This window comes from Palaemon carinicauda, unplaced genomic scaffold (assembly GCF_036898095.1).
Source record: "Palaemon carinicauda isolate YSFRI2023 unplaced genomic scaffold, ASM3689809v2 scaffold441, whole genome shotgun sequence".
NCBI lineage: Eukaryota > Metazoa > Arthropoda > Malacostraca > Decapoda > Palaemonidae > Palaemon > Palaemon carinicauda.
This window is the reverse complement of record NW_027171697.1, coordinates 139232-143892: the sequence shown is the minus strand read 5'-3', so window position 1 is coordinate 143892 and position 4661 is coordinate 139232.

Below are 4661 nucleotides of genomic sequence, written 5' to 3'. Positions count from 1 at the left end.
TCAAAAGTAAATTTGCAATTTTGAAATTGTATCTAGTTAAAGAAACATTATTAATGCAATGAGCTTGCAAGCCACAAACAAAAACAGTTACGAGCTTGCAACTTAAAGTCCACTATTTACTGGCAAGCATTATCCACCGGGTGTCCTGTGACCACCTGTTCTCTAATTCATCATCTCCAGTTGCTCCTAAATAAGTTGACGTTTTAAAAAACGCGCACAGTTATATATTTACGTCACTAAGAATCCATTAGAAGTAGTTAGGAATCATATAGTTACAAATAAGCATCGTGTCTAACATAATTATTATTATTATTATTATTATTATTACTAGCCAAGCTACAACCCTAGTTGGAAAAGCAAGATGCTTTTAAGCCCAAGGGCTCCAACAGGGAAAAATAATTTTTTCCTCTGGCTGTTACTCTTTAAAGAGTTCGGTGTTAAGGTTTCAAGTTGATTTAGAATATTCTCTCTCTCTCTCTCTCTCTCTCTCTCTCTCTCTCTCTCTCTCTCTCTCTCTCTCTCTCTCTCTCTCTCTAACAAGAAGTAAGAAAAAGGAATGAGATTTAAGTTGAGAGAATTAGAATATTCTCTCTCTCTCTCCCTCTCTCTCTCTCTCTCTCTCTCTCTCTCTCTCTCTGAAGTAAGAAAATAAATGGACGTGGGGAAGACATATAATGAGAATGACAGACAACAAATGGACATTAAGAATACCAGAATGGGTCCCTAGAAATTGCAAAAGAAGCAAGGGTAAGGAAGAGAAGACGATGGATTGACGATCTGAGAAAATTTGGGTTATAGACTGGCATAGAAAGACCGTAAACAGACGCTAGTGGAAGGACATGTCTGAGGCCTTTGTCCTGGCAGTGGACTGGTTAAGGCTGATGATGATGGTGATGATGATGATATATATATATATATATATATATATATATATATATATATATATATATATATATATATATATATATATATATATATATATATATATATGCGCCTTTTTGAGTGGGTGTGAAAGAGTTTATTTATCGCCATGATCAACAAAGCTGTACTAGTCAGGACCACCCATACTAGGTTGGTTTGCTGGGAGTGGTCAGACGAAAATCTCCCACCATCACCAAACTTCACTGGCCAGCGTGGCAATGAAAACTAGCCTAATCTCACACTTGAATAAGGACATGTCTGAGGCCTTTGTCTGGCAGTGGACAAGAAATGGCTGCATATATATATATATATATATATATATATATATATATATATATATATATATATATATATATATATATATATATATATATATGTATATATATATATATATATCAAATTCACTCTTCCTAGGGATCAGAGACCAAAGGTATAATCAACTTTATTATAGCTTCTAGTCAGCCAAGGATTCGAACCCTTGACAAGTCGAAACTGAGGTTACAATCGACTACTTTGTTACCACAAGGCCACAAAGACATACATACATACATACATACGTACATACATACATACATACGTACATACATATATACATACATTTCATAGAAAGTTAACTTCAAGCAGGTAGAAAGGGTCCAAATATCCTTTAACCTTTGCTTGTGACCAGCATACCCACTTAGGCATTCCCCCAGGGCACGGTGTACAAAGGGAACGAAGGATATCTACAGGAAATGAGGAGAAAGGTATGCTAGGATGCTTGAATGTGGGTATTACACGCTGATATCCTTAAATGACCACTTAAGGTGAATAAATTAACTTTTTTGTTTAGTATTTCCGTTGTTTTGTGTGTAATAATTTTCCAGTTTCATAATCATGTGAATATTTAAGGTTATTTGGCCAAAATGAAGCTTTTTCGTGGTTTAAAGGTCACTCATGAGTGCCTGAGGGAAAAGGACAGTGACAATCTCTAGCAGGACAATGCCCTAGAGACTGACCATCCTTCTCCCTCAAGCTAAGACCAGAGAGTGCCAGGTAATGGCTAGTTGGCTACTGATAATTCAATTCTATAAGCTTCCCCCAAAACCCGCCTTCCTTAGCTCGCAAGTGAGAGAGAGAGAGAGAGAGGAGAGAGAGAGAGAGAGAGAGAGAGAGAGAGAGAGAGAGAGAGAGAGAGAGATTGGAATATTGTTAACTAAAGTAAAAAATACAAAAGGCATATTGCAAACGAGCATATCTAACAGCACGCATGGGAGCATCTCTCTCTCTCTCTCTCTCTCTCTCTCTCTCTCTCTCTCTCTCTCTCTCTCAAAAGCACGAGATGAATGTCAGAAGTAAACGGGAAGTGTTGAAAATATGTTAGAATTATCTGGTCCAACTCAGCGTCACGTAGAACAGTTAGCCTAGACTCTCCCCCCCCCCCCCCATCCCTTCACTGCTCACCAGGCCCCGCCCCCCTTCTCATACCTCCCCCTTCCTCCTTCCCCCTCCCTCCCCCTTCACTGGATACCAGGGTTACCCCCTCCCCTAAATTTCGATGTTTTTTGTGATGTTCTTTGCTTTTTTTTATTTGTTTTTTGTAAGGTTTTGAAATATGTGGATTCGCGCTTTTGTAAATGTCAGAGTTTATTAAAATTCTTATCTTCTTACCTTATTTTTTTATATATATTCGCGTCTCTCTCTCTCTCTCTCTCTCTCCTCTCTCTCTCTCTCTCTCTCTCTCCTCTCTCTCTCAGAGGCTGCTCTCTCGGGAATCGAACCGGAGAACCAGCCAAATGACCCAATAATCGTAGTTACAACGAAAAAGAAAAACAGCAACTAATTTCTCTACATATCAAAAATGAAAGATAAAGACATTCATCTTAAAACCGTACTTGTTCGTGCGTATGTACATACGTTACTACTACGCCATATCATATCATATAGCCATTGTGCACCCTGTGTGCACACACGTGCACAAAAGTTTTCCTCCTTTATATAATTTTTATTTCTTTTAGAAGAAAATTATTTAAATACTGCCTGACAATCTGTTAGATTGGAGTTCAAGACCAACTGTCTCTCTTTTAACCTGAGGAATGAACAGTGTATCTGGTAAACAGTAGACTGTAGTGGGTGTAAATAAAGGTTTAAAGGCCGCTCATGAATGGCAGAGGAAAGGGACAGTGACATTGCCCTATCGAGCAGGACAATGCCCTAGAGACTGACCATATATACATATGACCAGCACCCAATACCCCTCTCCATCCAAGCTAGGACCAAGGAGGGTCAGGCTATGGCTGCTGATGACTCAGCAGGTAGACCTATAGGCTCCCCCCCCCCCCATAGCTCACAAGGATGGTGAGATTGCGGGGACGGAAAGAACTAACGAGTTTGAGCTGGACTTAAACAGGCCAGAAACAGAAACAATATATTGTCCTTTAAATATTGTTTTAAACACACACACACACACACACACACACACACACACACACACACTGCCCACAGGGTGTTCTTAAATATTAGTAAGTAAAAGACTATGAATAAAATGAAAAGATAAGGCAATTATGAATATTATTTTCTGTAGTTTGAGGTGGATATGATTGTTTTAAGTAAATTATTTGGAATAATAATAATAATAATAATAATAATAATAATAATAATAATAATAATAATAATAATAATAATAATAATAATAATAATAATGATAATCATTTGAATTCTCATTATTCAACGTAGGCCTAGGCCCAAGCCCAAAATTCTTGAACAGGTAATCTTATGATACCGAGATACCTGTAAACGCATCTTCTACATTCCTTCACGCTAGAAGACTTGTAGTGGAGAGAGAGAGAGAGAGAGAGAGAGAGAGAGAGAGAGAGAGAGAGAGAGAGAGAGAGAGAGAGAGAGAGAGAGAGAGAGAGAGAGAGAGAGAATGTGGATCCTGTTTTAAAAGATAAGATATCGTAAAAGATAAGTCTAATAGGCTGGTTTAACCATTAGCTTTAAAAGAAACTTGGATTTCTCGTATTTTTCCAAAGGATTTAAGGATTTAAGGATTTAAGGATCAAGGATTTAGGACAGCTCAGCCCTTTGAAATATTACCAATAGATTTCCTTTTGTGACTGCGGCAGATAATTTAAGCAAACAGTAATTTTTGGTCATTTTTAGAGGACTTTTTCAGTCATTTTTAGTAATTTTCAGTCATTTTTAGTGGACTTTCAGGTACTTTGGTAATAACCTGGTATGGGTAATTTACGAGCGAGTCCAAAATGTAGTTTCAGGTTCATTCATTCCACCTCACAGTGTCCGAAAGGCTTAAAATAGGATTGTTTTTCAAGAAACTCTATTCTTTTGATATTATATGCCATTCATAATGTGAGTTATCCAAACTAAGCAATATGAATTTTCGTTATATAATATTTATAATTAATATTAAACCATAATTCATATTTTTCAGAAAGTTAATTTGGATTAATTATCGTAAGTATACGATACTATGAAAGGTTTCGGACGATAAATTTTAGCAGGAGGCCTTCAATATGAAATTGCCACTTTGGTAGTTTTATACTTTATTTGGTGTTGTATGATAACAATTTTATATAACTATTGTATTTTAGAATCTATTAATATATCTTCTATTCATTTATTTGTAAATATATTATCTAGATTCATATTTAATGCTATAAAAAATCGAAAATAAATTACTAGTAAGCAACTCCTCAGCCGGGTTCAGAGAACTCGGCAAGAGACGTTCATTAAATGTTCTC